The following is a 14279-nucleotide window of genomic DNA, read 5'->3' as shown; positions in this document are numbered from 1 at the left end:
CCTGTTGCAACATTTATACTGTCAGGTCGTGGCAACCTGCCAAAAAGTATTCTGAATTAAGTAAGAACGGTTCCATGTAAACCCATGCCGGAGGTGGATCAGATGAGAAATAGTATATCATCATGCGCAATTGTGCAGCCCAATAGTACCACTGAAAGTTAGGACCCTTAAGCCCACCCCTGTCAAATAGCAGATATAAAAGAGTTAACCGAAGCCGATGGCGATGATTTTGCCAAATAAAATTGGTAATAATTTTCTTTAAGTTAAGAAAAAGACCTACAGGTACTTGTAGAGGGATATTCTGAAATAAGTAGAGGATTTTAGGGAGTACGCTCATCTTCACAATAATATGATATGGGAAGATTTGTCTACCTATCTACAACCTCTGGCAAAACGGATGGCACAACACAGAAGAGCACAGAAGAGGTCAAGGCCCAGCCAAAAGTCAGTTTCAACAATGAGATGGGATTCATGATAAAAAAAGAAATATGTCAATGTGATGACATCCCAAGAGGGAGCTCGCAGTTCCCAGTTTTCATGCTGATGTTAAAGTCAGAGGAGGTTTAGAGATGTGGAGTCAGTGAGTGAGGAGAGTGTTTGTTACTATTACACACAAGCACAACTCAGCACTCAGACACCCCATCATGTAATTTGTGTGGTGTACAACTGAATTTCAGACAGCTCTTTAGCACCACATAGTGATTGACAAGTATTTGTAAAGACAGAGGTCATGGTTAGCTGCTTGATTTTATACACCTCTCACTGAAAACATAATTGTAGCACAGTTCTGGTGTGCCACAGAAGACATGCAGAATGGTTTCACCTCCAAAAAGCAGGTCTCTCCAATTTTTGAATTCAGATCACTGGATTCTAGTCCCACAGTGCTAACCATTACACCATGGAAGCACTACTAAAAAAAAAGGTATGACTACCAGATTGTTGCACTGTGACAGCACCATACCAGACTGAACCCAGAAAAAAAATGTGGGATAAAATAAGACAGATTATAGTTACTAAATGACTACAAATCACTTTGAATTGGAAAAAGGAAAGAAAATTAAAAGCAAAAAACAGAAATAAATAAATACATAAGAGAACAAAAGAAAAGAAAGTCTCTAGCTCATAAGAGGGAAAAATTGATTGAAATGATCAAAAACCTCACCTTATGATAGTTCTTGTTTTAAATACAATATTTGAGCGAGCTGACTGGAATTATCTCGATACTGTTAGATAATAATCATATATTGTTATATTTGTGTCTTTAAAAAAGATAATTCCTCAGTGGACAGTTAACTCCTAATAAACCTTTTTACAAGACATTCATTCAAATCTGTGGTCATAAGGTGACACAGGCTCACAAAAATTCAACAATAGAAGATTGGAAAACTGTTGCCTGTACTTCATATTCTATAAAATAATATGTTTTTAGTTGCTGTCTGTGAGGCCCACATTTAATGAGCTGGATTTACAAAAACATAGTAAGTATTTCAGCTGAGCCCATGATAATGCAGAATAACATTGGCGGGGGATTTTTCACTTGAATGAATACTTTTAATTTTGAAAATTTAAATTGGATTTTTTTTAAACATTTAAAAAATTTTGCAGTTTATTTGTAGTATAATATAGTATTGTAGGTACTTTCATAAAGCACGTAAACAATTCCTCATCACTCCTCATTGTCATTTAGTGGTTAAAGGATCGTCATGATAGTGAGACATTGCTAATGAAGCTGTAAAACTTGAGAAGGCCACATAAAAGTACAAATCTGTGATTTAATTACAAAATAGCATATTTTATTGTACCTGGTGTACCAGGTAACTGAAAGTGATATTGCTGCAGGGTGAACTACAGTATAATTATTACCTAGAATTAATCTCACTGGATCTCCTGAGTATGGGTGTGTAACTGTAAAATACAGGCAAGGAAAAGCCAACAGGACGTGTCCTAGTAAAGTGCTGCAAAACTATGTGCTGGCATAACAACTTCAGTGCTCCTTGTTAGTGAAGCTCAAGATCACTGTCTAATACAGGGATCTCAAACTCACAGTCTGGGGGCCACTTCCGGCCCACATCACCCCTATTTGCAGCCCGTATATTGACGTGAAGAAATATAATGCACTTTGGCCCTTGAAGTTACTTTTCTTTGTTAGGGAGGATTTTTTTATTGTTCAGTGCAATGTTAAAATAAGTTCTTTAAAAAGCAAAAAAATTATTTAATACAAAGGCGATATGAGCAGAGAGCACAAACGTGTCGAGGGACTGGCTGTGTTAGCTCAGTGAGAGAGTTATTTGTAAAGAAAACAATTTTCACTAGCAGTCAAAAACTAATGTGTACACTTATGTCTGCATTTTTATTTTGTTAAGTAGAAGCAAAATTAAAAGTGCTGGCACGTGTCTGGCCATAAAGAGAGTACCAATTTGTTTTTTTGGTAGTCAATGAAAGGCTTCAGTTAGTTAAGAGTGAGAAAAAATTGTGTTCACATTTGCAGTTTTTTCTTGCTATACAATATTTGAAATAAATAAAAAAAACACTACATTTTCAGAAATATTTGTGGATGTTTTCTTGTTTGTTTGTTTCTTGTACTACTTAAACACTAAAGTGGGCCTCACATGAGATGTCAGTGCCAGCAGTGGCACTGTCATCTTACATTATTTTCACCCTCCTCGTTGTAAATGTTAAATTCACCTTGAAGAGGTGATTGATCAGAAAAAAAAAACGTACACTACTTTAAAATGATGGTTCCCTCTAAAGGGATAAAGTCAAGCACCCAGACCCTCACTTTAGGCATCAAAAGTTACATTTTTCCTTTAATACTGAAGACTCACAGATTTTACCAGGTCTTTACACACACACACACACACACACACACACACACACACAGTGCATTATTTACATGTCATTGCTTGGATTTGAAAAAAACTTTCTCCATTGTCAATAGATGGACAAGGAGAGAGCTCGAGAAAGCTGGTTTGCTTTGTCTGTTCACGTGAGGTAGCAAGAAGGACAACCCAGCATACCTGAAGATGTTTATTACACGGAGTCTTCTTAATATTTTTATCTGTTTTATTAATGATTTAATTAAAATGTTTTGACGGACTTGACCCACATTTCCAATTTATTAGAATGAACTTCTGTTTGCCATTTCTTTGGGTTTTCCTCCACAGTGTTACATCTGAGTACTTAGAAAACCTTACAGCTGAGTAATGTGTGAGCAGATGCAATTAATTTTTAGTCAGTCTTCATTCAGTCTTACTGAGATTGACTATTTTTCCTTGCTGAGCAGTCTCGCTGTAATATGGAAGTTTGATTTGTGGTGGAGCTGTAATATGCAAATACAGTCTGCATCTCCACCTGTTCATTTATTTTTGAGGCTGTTCATTGGTTTCCTTGAGTGCCATGCAAAAGGTGCTTACACCTCTGGTGCAGTGGTTATGTTATTCATACTACACACAGGTACTCTCTAGTATAATATGTATATGCAGTGTTTCATTTTACAGTATACTGCAATGATCGTCCTTCAAGGTAATTTGAACCATCAGACACTTAATACCCTTTGAATTGTTTTTCTGCGCCAGTTTGAAGTTTAGAAATATCTCTATTTATAGAAGGAAAACTAAAGTAAAATCAGGCTTTATTTGACAAGCATATGCTGGCATCCATGAAAGAGTGAAATTTAGACGCAGACACTCTCCCATGATGCCAGTGGTTTTACTTGGAACCCCTGTTGGTAATGACACATGCGGTTTTTCAAACCTTAGCTCATGATTAATAGTAGGTAGGTCAGCTACCACCTCCATAGAGAACAACCTCCATTAGGGTTGAAATAGCTGGGACTCTTCACCTTTTTGTTTTTCAAGCTGAACAAACCTCTTGGATGAGAAGTGAAATGTTTTAAATGAGTCCAGCTGCCTCTCTTAAGACAAACATGATTGACTAGGAACCTACACAGACATGGAGTCAGCATGTCTTGTAGATTTCAAACGACATGCAGATAATGTAAAGACTGTATCCAGTCTTTGTTTATCTTGGGTCTGTGTTTGTGTCCTTCCTGGCAGATAGAACAGTTCATTTTACCTGAGATTTACTGCTTAAAGCACATATGATAAAACACTAAATGGATCCAGGCAATCAAGATTTGAGACTTGCAACATAAGAAAATGTAATTTTTCAGAAGCTGACCACGCTGCAGCTGTCAGCCAGCGACCAGGACAGTGACAACAAAACTAAAACAGGGAGCTAAGAACTTCACTACTGTATGTTTTCAATGTTTTTGTCACTTTTTACAGAATCAAACTCAAAGTAAGCTTTAAACCCTGCATGGTCGTACTCTCTCCTGCACTCCATATTATCCTTTGTTGATCTACACACGTCTGTTGCTGCCACGGACGTCGCACACTTGTACGTCATTGTCATGAGACACTCTCACGAAGAAAATGACGAGGATTAGTAACGTAGTAACGTAGCCTGCTTACAGGAAAGTAACAGTAATCTAATTACCTTTTTTGCAATAGTAATCCCTTACTTTACTCGTTACTTGAAAAAAGAAATCAGACTATGCGGTGTTGCCCATCTCTGGTCCACATACAGAAAGTATCATTGAAAGATTTAAGGTATCGTGCCACATTTGACCTCTGACCTCTTGTTCATGGTTAGTAAATTAAGAGTCAAAGTGAAAGACAAATTTGAAACTTTGTTACTTATTACCGTTGTTTGGAATAGATAGGAATATAGGGAATTATATATTTTTATTGAAAGACAGGACTCACATGTTTTCATTTCTAGTCTTTAAACCCTGTCTCTATCCATCTAGTATTAATTCTTTCTGGGAAACAAGTATGTATATTATGCACACACACAAACACACATGCAGCTATTACCTATTTCTTGTTTTTATACCTAAGATGAATTATTGTTGAATGAAGACATTTTTCAAACACATGTAAAATGTGGGCATTTGTATTTATTGGGTAAAGGAAAAGGCAGAAGGGGGGGAAAGGGGGGGATAGAAAGAATGAAAGAGAGAGATGAGAGAAAACCCCAACAATCCCCTCTGAGCAAGCACCAGGCGACAGTGGATAGGAAAAACTCCTAAAGGAGAAACCTATGGCAGAACCAGGCTCAGGAGGGGGCAGTCAACTGCCGAGACTGGTCGGGGGGTGAGGGTGAAAAAAGTAAAAGGAGGGAGGGGAAGGGGAAGGGGGAAAATGAAGATGGAATAGAGGTGGAGGAAGACGAGGTTACATTGGGTGAGAAGCAGCAGTGTCCCTCCTCCAGAACCAGTGGAAGCGTTTTTTCTTCTTTTTCAAATACTCTTCCACGAGCACTTTTTTCTCAATGATGAGGGTTTTCAGCTCATCGATTGTTTCTGCGTTTTCTTTCTCAAGTTTGTTGCATCTTTTCACCATGTCTTCTAATTGTTCTTGTTTTTCTTTAAGCTTGTCTTTCAGTTCTTTAACTGTTGCCTCCTCTATTCGCTTTGCCTCGTGCACATCTGTGTGCATGTCTTCCAGCTGCTGGTTTCTCTTCTGGATTTCTTGAAGTCTACACTGCAGGTCTTTATGTGTTTTCTGTTGTTCTTGCTTTTGCGCCTGGATTTCAGTGTTTTTGTACTTCAAGGTCTTAGAAAGTTCCTCAAGTTCGGTATTTTTTCTCAGCATCTCCTTGATGCTACTCTGCATCGCTGAGCATTGTTTTTCCAGTTTTTTCTTTTCTCCTTCTAGTACAGTTGTTTTGTACTTCGTTTCGTTATACAATTCTTGGAGTGCTTGATTTTTCCTCTGGAGATTAAGTTTTTCTTCTTCCTGTTGTATTTTCTGTTGGTCTTTTTCTTGAAGCAGCTCTTTATTTCCGTGCGCTTTTTTATCAAGCCTGATTTGGAGCGATCTGTGTTTTTCCTCCATCTCGTCAAGCTTGGAGTCCATTTCTTTCTGTTTCATTTCCATTTTGTTCTTGTCTTGAAGCAACTGTTGACTTTTGTGCAGAGTTTTATCATGCTTCACCTGCAGCGCTTTCTATTTTTCCTCCATGGCTTGGAGTTTGGTCTGCAGGTCTCTCTGCTCTACGGGCTCTTGTTTCTTGTCTTGGTGGATGTCTTTATTTTTCTCCAGAGCTTCATCGAGTATTACTTGCAAGCCTTCATTTTGTTTCTCAATGTTCCTCAGCTTGCAATCCATTTCTTCCTGTTGTATTTTCTGTTGGTCTTTCTCGGGAAGCAACTCTTTATTTTTGAGCAGTGTTTCCTCAAGAGTTATTTGGAGAATTTTGCATTTTTCCTCCAAGACTTCAAACTTGTGGTCCGTTTCTTTCTCGAGCATTGCTTGTTGGCTCTCTCTCTTGAATGAACTCTTTATTTCTGTGCACTTTTTTATCGAGCCTGACTTGAAGCAATCTGTGTTTTTCCTCCATCTCGTTAAGCTTGGAGTCCATTTCTTTCTGTTTCATTTCCATTTGCTTCTTGTCTTGAAGCAACTGTTGACTTTTGTGCAGAGTTTTGTCATGTTTCACCTGCAGCGCTTTGTATTTTTCCTCCATGGCTTGGAGTTTGCTCTGCATGTCTCTCTGCTGTGTGGACTGTTGCTTCTCTTCTTGGTGGATTTCTTTCAGTTTTTCCAGAGCTTCGTCAAGCTTGTCTTGGAGCTCCTGATTCTTCTTGGCCATGTTTTCCTGTTTTATGCTCTCTTTTTTCTCCTTTTGTAGCAGATCTTTATTTTTTTCCAGAGCTCCATCAAGCTTTTCCTGGAGCTCCTGATTCCTCTTGACCAGGTTTTCGTCTTTTATACTCTCTTTTTTCTCATTTTGGAGCAGATCTCTAATTTTTTCTAGAGCTCCATCAAGCTTTTCTTGGAGCTCCTGATTCTTCTTGAGCATTTTATCCCCTTTAATGCTCTTTTTTTCCTCATTTTGGAGCAGATCTTTAATTTTTTCTAGAGCTCCATCAAGCTTTTCTTGGAGCTCCTGATTCTTCTTGAGCATTTTATCCCCTTTAATGCTCTCTTTTTTCTCATTTTGGAGCAGATCTTTAATTTTTTCTAGAGCTTCATCAAGCTTTTCTTGGAGCTCGTGATTCTTCTTATCTTGGAGAGCCCATTGTTTCTCCTCAATAATACCTTCCCTTTCCTGAAGCTGGTAGGATAATTTTTCTAATTCAGTGCTTTTTCTCTCATTTTCTTCTGTCAGGATCTTAATCTTTTCTCTGTTCATGAGATTTTCATTCTCCATTTCTTCCAATCGCTTTTCCTCTAATTCTACCTGTTCATCCCAAGGAAGAGAGCTGATATAGGGTCTAGGGAATCATACCATGGAATAGAGCTGGGGTCAGCTTCTTGTCTTTCTTGCTCTTTCTGAGACATGTTGGAGTCTGTATACCGTGAGTACGAAAAGGATCCAAATGTTTGAAAATGCTTTACTGGTGAACGTTTGAATGCTGCTAACATAAGTGCTGCAAATAATGGACTAAAAGTTGTACATCCCCACCCCTACTTAAGGATTCATGAGGATCAAAGCTTCAAAGGATCAAAGCTTTAGAAGCCTGTGACATCAGAATTCCATAAGCCAATGAGGTTGTCACGTGACATTTTTGAATGAGGTCATGTTTTTGTATGAATTTTTTTAATAAAATCAACATTCTGTAAGCCAATGAGGTTCTTACATGACTTTTGAATGAGGATAATTCTTTTGTGTTAAAAAAGTGTAAAAAGTGTTGTCAATAACCAGGGTTTTAATAGTTTTGCAATTTTCATTAGTTTTTATTTTTATTTAGTTTTGACTTCAGATTTTCAATTTTATATCAGTTTTAATTAGTTTTTACCAATTGTTTGCTAGTTTAGTTTAGTTTTTATTAGTTTCAGTTATAGTTTTAGTTGTGTTTGCAATAATTAAGTGTAACAAAATCCCAGTTTCATCATATCAGTCATTCTCTTCTGCTTATCCTTGGGTATGTTGCTATTCCAGCTACCATACCCTGCACCCTGGACAGGTCGCCTGTCTGTCGCAGGGCTAACACGCAGAGACAGACAACTCACATTCCCACCTATGGGTTCTTTAAATAAATAAATAAAGGCAGATGAACAACCATTGATACCAGGCAACTATAAAATGTATATCTTGGCCCCAATGAGACTATTAACTCTTGCAGCACCGGGTGTTCGTAATTTTGGTTCAAGTGAATTGATAAACTTTTTGAAGGCAATTGACTCACACAGTTGTGTAGATATCCCCATCCTGTTGTCTCGGGATGCATCACGCTGCCTTGCCTGGGGTTAGCTTCTGTTTTCTGGGGATGAGGGTTGAGTGTGCTCCCTTACCTTCTCAAGGTAAGCTAGGTTAGCCTTCTTGTGTGAGCTTTTCAAGTGCACTTTAAGGTTTGTGGGATTTTTTTCCCTTTAGAAATGTCCCTCATAATTTGTCTGTTTCCACTACAAGACACTTGTTTTATCCAAAACACAGTCATATTCAAAGTAATCCCAAATCGGACTCTGGCGCTTTCTTCCAACTTTTCCTGACATGATTCTGCGCGTGGATGGAGCAGCAACACAGACGACTCGACTAACGTGCTGCCACCTGCTGGCATAATGAGACACAGCAAGAAAAAAATCTGGAAACTAAACTTCATTTTCACCCTTGACTCTTGTATGACACACACACATCAAAGAAAACTAAACAAATTTTTGCTATAAATTCAGTTAATTTTAGTTAGTTTTGTGAACACTCATTCCAGTTTTAGTTAGTTTTCCTTTTTTTGTTTTTATTTTTATTTCCGTTAACGAAAATGTTTTTTCACTTCTAGTTTTCGTTATTTCGTTAGTTTTCGTTAACGATAATAACCTTGGCAATAACATAAAAAGTGAGTAAAGAAATTAAATAAAAGTACAGTTTTATTTATATAGCACCTTTCAAAACAAATTCATTGTGTCTGAGTTGTATTGGTAACTCGTTGAAGTGTTACTGGGTATCATAACTAGACAGTTTGCACATACAGTGAGTGAAAGCATTGGGTGGACTGAATCAGGTTAAATTAAATCGATAGAACTGAGTGGATTGTATTGATCAGAGAGTTAGAACAACAACTAAAGGAAACAAACAAATTGAGGAAACAAACTCAGTGTGTGGCCAGAAAATGCCATGGTGGCTTACAAACACAATAAAATACAACTGTGACAGTGTCAGAAATTTAGCTTGATCATCTGAACGTAGCTGCTGCTGCTACTAGCAGCAATAAATAGAATCAGTTTTTAAATTTTAGCGCAGGTTTGCTTTGATGCAAATATTTGCAGTCTCCTATATGTGTTTAAATCACTGTCTGCCTGTAATGTGTTAGAGGGAAGATGAAGGAGGCACAGGAGAGGAGAAAACTGGAGGAGGAGCTGAAAGAGCAGCAGAGGCTCATTGATGCTCTCACTGCTGAAACCATGACTCTGAGAGAGGAGGCTACAGCCCTGCATTTGGGACTGGGCTTAGGTTATTGTTAGTCCAGCTATGCTGATAAATCATGAGTTGGTGACGATGTGCCTCTCAGGCAGGGTTACAGCAGCGGACGGCAGAGCTGGAGCGGAAGTTGGACACAGTGGTGTTGGCGATGGGAGGGCCTTTAATTGGACCCCAGCAGAGAGCTGAAACATCAGGATAATTCAGGTGTGTTTAAATGAGCTGCGTGTTTGCTCAGCAGAACTCTCGTCGAGCAAATTATGTTTTAAAAAGTGGCAGCACATCCTGCTCTGCCTGAATATTCTCCAGCAGAGTAAATGTGTCTGTGTGAAGTGCGAAGGAGAAGCTCCATCACTGTTTGTTCCGAAATTAGCCACTCCACCTGCACCTGCTGGCTTGCACACCTCATTGCAATGCAGCGCTCAGGTTTGTTTGGTAGGCACTGAAAATATGTCACATCGTTCATTTATCCTCAATCTGTGCTGTGTTTGCGCTGCAGGTAATTAAGTCCTGGGAGTTTTATCACTGAGCCAAATTATCATAATGTTACACTCCTGTGTTCAGTGTTATAAATATCTCCCTTTTGATTCAAAGCTGAATTTCAAAGCAAACACTGAAGCTGTGTGCAGAAAGGGGCACCAGCGGCTCCTGTCTTTAAGAAGGATTTTTTGTTTCCACGTTGATAAAACACCTCCTCCACCACCATTTTTTGACGTTCGGTTACAGATGCCTGTTGCCACCCAGGTTGCCAAGACCAAATCCTTCTCTGCCCTGTTGGACACGACCTACCACGTCATTATGGCTCAGAGCCGATTTGGCCTGTAGCACAGACGTGGCTGGGGTCCACTTCCTCCCTGTTGCTAGGGTGGCTATGGGGTCCCGGGAGCCCTTGAGTGACATCTTAAGCCTCACTCAAGGAGTGCAGTGTTGTTAATCCGCCTGAGGTCATTAGCCAAGTTTTGCCTTAGTTTTTCAAGTTGCCAGGTATCATTGAGGTCTACATTATACCACCGTCCCAGGCTCAATGGACATCTCTTAGACTGTTGGAATTGGTTCTCCACTGATATAGAATTGCCAGTTTCAAGTGTATTTTGTCACAACAGTAAGAAGTCTCCAAAGGTTGATTCTGTTCATCTGGATGTAGCATTTTCAGTGGGAGAAATGTCTCGTCACTCATCCAAGTGACTTCTTCAGTCTCAACTGACTGCAGGTTTCCCCAATCTTATAAACAGTATATTTGCATAATGACTGAAAGCAGCCACCTGAAGGAACAGTGGGCTTGGAGGTCAGTTCCTTCATCATGATTATGCAAATTCTCATGACCATTGATCAACAACCACTGATCAAAGACCCATGAGTAGCAGTAAGAAAGAAGTGCAAAGATACAATTGTCAGAAGTGGGATTCGAACCCACGCCTCCAGGGGAGACTGCGACCTGAACGCAGCGCCTTAGACCGCTCGGCCATCCTGACATGTTGGAACTCACCACTAGAGAATAATCCAGCGCAGTTGCTGATTTCATACGACATACTTGTATGTTAAGTGCATGTAATAAACAAAAACAAATGAAAAATACTTACAAAGAAAATATATTGATTTAAAAGTTTGTGTTAAATGTTGTAAGTCACATCAAAATAGAAAGATCAGGTGTGGGTGGACAGGAATGATTAGATGTCAACAACTTGATTGGATGGCCAAAGTGTGAAATGTGACGTCCTGTGAGGGACGTGAAAAAGTGTGAGCAGGTATAAAAATTAGGTAAAAAAAAGACATTCTGGGTTCTTCCATTTTGTCTTTTGCGAGATGAGCAGTTGGGAAGGTTGGATCTAAGAGGTTCACAGTTGAAAGTTCAAGCAGAGACGCTAGAGGGGGAACCACAGCCCAACTTGTGAACTGGTTTCAAATGAATGCCCAGCTGCTTTCCTGTTGGGTGATTTTCATCAACACAGAACACGGGGATAAATGCATTTCTGGTTCCATCCTCTCTCCTCACCAATAAAATGTCCTACTTTGAGTTTGTCTCCACCTGCTGGGCGTTGGCGTGTTTAGGGTGGAGGATGTAGTTGCAGCTGTCCTGCAGGTGGAGGTGGTGCAGGACAAGCAGAGCAGCAGATTTGTGAGTGTTTTGGACTTGAATTAAAAAGACCAAGACGGGCTGATGAGGCTGCTCTGTGAGGTAGAGACAGGTATAAGGATGTGTATAAAGATTGGGTCTCGCTGTATTGCTCAGGCTGCACTACAGCATCTATTCACAGGCGCAATCCCACTACTGAGCGACACGGGGGCTTTGACCTGCTCCGTCTCCGACCTGGGCCGGTGCACCCCTCCTTAGGTGACCTGGTGGTCCCAGGCTCCCCCAGGATCACCATATCAATGCCAAACTTTGTGCGGACACCCGATCGACATAGCCTGCTGCAGCTCAGAGCTCCTGGGCTCAAACGATCCTCCAACCTCAGCCTCCCGGTAGCTTGGATTACAGGCACACGCCACCGCACCCGGCGAGAAGCAGCTACGTTAACAGGGCTTTTAACTATGTCTGAGGTGACATCATGACACTAACGTGCTGCCCATCATTAGCAAAGTTGTAATGATGGGCAGCAAAGATGAGGAATGAATGGTGCACAATTGTTATATGCAAGTTTTTAGAAAGCTCGTGGTTAACCCAAGAGTATTTTTGTCACAATATCAAGAAGAGTAAAGTTTCAATGTCAGAAGTGGCATTCAAAGCCACGCCTCCAGGGGAGACTGCAACGTAAACACAGTGCCTTAGACCGCTCAGCCATTCTGACATTGCAGTGTCAGTTTGGTGGAGGTTACCACTGTCAGATACTTTGGAAGAAACAAACATTATCCTTCTCATAACACATATAGCAGCTGCTCAGCCATGGAAACGTAGTGCGAATAATCTACAATGTCATCCATACTGATCATTTGGCTGAATACTTTTTGGCAGGTTGCCATGACCTGACAGTTCACACATTTTCATATCATTTCCATGGTGTAATGGTTAGCACTCTGGACTTTGAATCCAGCGATCTGAGTTCATATCTCGGTAGGACCTGCTTTTTGGGAGGTGAAACCATACTGCATGTCATGTAATGATAACTTGTGCAGGTTTTTGGTCGCCAAGCGGTCTAAGGCACTGCGTTCAGGTCGCAGTCTGCTCTGGAGGCGTTTGTTCGAATATAGCAGCTGTTCAGCCATGTAAACACATACTACGAAGCTCGCGGTGCCCACTTTCTGTGCTGATTTGGAGCTGTGCAGTTAGTGAGTCAGCAGAGTGTTTGTGACTTTTGCGCACAAGCGCACCTCAGCACTCGGATACTCCAATCTGTAACTTTGTGTGGGTTGTAACTGAATTTCAGACAGCTCTTTAGTACCACATAGTGACTGACAAGTGAAGGAACTCTTTAGTGATTGACAAGTGTTTTGTAAAGGCAGACGTCATGGTTAGCTGCTTGATTTCATAAAGCTCTCACAGAAAGCACAAGTCATACAGAAATTCAATGTGCCAGAGTAGACATGCAGTATGGTTTCACCCCCAAAAAATCAGGTCCCACCGATTTCACCAGATTTCACTCCATAAGAGTTTCCTCTTTTCAACACTCTCCCAATTCATCCAGTGACCCAGCTTGGCCAGTGCTATGGCTCTGGCGTGTCTTACTGTTTCCTCCTTTCGACACACCTCCTCTACCACCATTTTTTGACGTTCGGTTACAGATGCCTGTTGCCACCGAGGTTGCCAAGACCAAATCCTTCTCTGCCCTGTTGGACGCGACCCATCACGTCATTATGGCTCAGAGCCGATTTGGCCTCTAGTACAGACGTGGCTGGGTACCACTTCCTCCCTGTTGCTAGGGTGGGAGCAGTGCCCCTCACTATGGGGTCCTGGGAGTCCTTGAGTCTCAAGCCTCACTCAAGGAGTGCAGTGTTGTTGTTTAGCTTTTCAAGTTGCCAGGTATCATTGAGGTCTACATTATACCAGGGGCGATTCTAGGATCAGAGCTTTGGGGGTGCTGAGCACCCAGAGAGCTGCCCAGCCAGGCAAGATAAACCTGTCTCTATCAGTCCCTGCATCCTTAAATGTTGTCCCGAGTTCTCTCTGACTGTCACTTTGGTGCATTTAAACCCCTGTTCCTCCCTGTCCTCATCATCTGTTGTCTTCGTCTCCGTTATCAGTCATCATAATTTTACCATCTCTGTGCAAGTCTGCAAATTTCTTTATTAAATCATAAGATTCTTAAATTCCTCAAGTCTCTCTGTGCCGGGGTCCTCGTCACAAAACATGACATCACTGTTTTGTACATTTTAACACAATTTAATCCTCACATTTGTAAAAGAAAAGCAAAACACTTTAGTCTGTAACAAAACCATCAAATCTGATTAAGGTTATTTAAATGCTGCAAAAGAAGAATGGATTGGAATAGAAAAAAATCCTAACCTTAATTACTGGGGGAGAATAATGAATGATGCTCCTAGTGAGTAAGAAGTAAACTGAGTGCATTTTTTGGACAGAGGTTCACTTTTAATGTGTATGTATAATATAATACAGATACATAAAAAACACTCCCAAAACAGAATCAATTATTACAAAATATTAATAAAAAATATAAAAAGGGAGGCAACTTTGCCTGTGGTAGAATGTATACAATGTATGAAAAAATCTTTATTGCAGACACTAATTTTACTAATTTAATAATAATAATTTTGTGTTGTAAGTAGGGATGCAACGATACCAATTTTTTCAAACCGATACGATACCGATACTTGGATCTGAGTACTTGCCGATACAGAGTACAAAAACCGATACTTCTACCACACAAATACACACACACACACACACACACACACACACA

The 14279-nt window shown here is 40.2% G+C and overlaps 2 non-coding genes across 2 annotated transcripts; both read right to left on the bottom strand.

Annotated features, from left to right (window-relative positions):
* Positions 1–10812: 10812 nt before the first annotated feature.
* trnal-cag (transfer RNA leucine (anticodon CAG)) lies at positions 10813–10895 on the bottom strand. Its single transcript has one exon. It is a non-coding gene; the product is annotated as a tRNA-Leu (tRNA).
* A 729-nt stretch (positions 10896–11624) lies between these two features.
* Positions 11625–11923, bottom strand: LOC146502630 (signal recognition particle RNA). Its single transcript, XR_014869672.1, has one exon.
* Between the last annotated feature and the right edge of the window lie 2356 nt (positions 11924–14279).

Source organism: Neolamprologus multifasciatus, chromosome 15 (assembly GCF_963576455.1).
Source record: "Neolamprologus multifasciatus chromosome 15, fNeoMul1.2, whole genome shotgun sequence".
Classification (NCBI taxonomy): domain Eukaryota; kingdom Metazoa; phylum Chordata; class Actinopteri; order Cichliformes; family Cichlidae; genus Neolamprologus; species Neolamprologus multifasciatus.
Note: the sequence above shows the minus strand (reverse complement) of the source record. Positions and strands in the feature narration are given on the sequence as shown.